Raw genomic sequence first — 417 nt, 5'->3', positions numbered from 1 at the left:
TTTTTTGTACTGGGGAGCCCAGAACTGGACACAGTACTCCAGATGAGGCCTTACCAGGGCAGAGTAGAGGGGGAGGATCACCTCCCTCTCTGCAGAGCTCCTCTCCAGCAGCTCATCCCCCAGCCTGTATTGGTGCATGCAATTATTCCTCCCTAGGTGTAAGACCCTACACTTGCTTTTGTTGAACCTCATCCGGTTTCTTACTGCCCAGCTCTCCAGCCTGTCCAGGTCCCGCTGAATGGCAGCACAGCCTTCAGGCGTGTCAGCCAATCCTCCCAACTTCGTATCATCAGCAAACTTGCTGAGGGTGGCCACTATCCCCTCATCAAGGTCATTGATGTAGATGTTGAACAAGACCGGACCCAGCACAGACCCTTGGGGACACCACTGGTTACAGGTCTCCAGCCAGACTCTGCA

This window comes from Meleagris gallopavo, chromosome 7, assembly GCF_000146605.3.
Source record: "Meleagris gallopavo isolate NT-WF06-2002-E0010 breed Aviagen turkey brand Nicholas breeding stock chromosome 7, Turkey_5.1, whole genome shotgun sequence".
NCBI lineage: Eukaryota > Metazoa > Chordata > Aves > Galliformes > Phasianidae > Meleagris > Meleagris gallopavo.
This window is presented reverse-complemented; position numbering follows the sequence as displayed.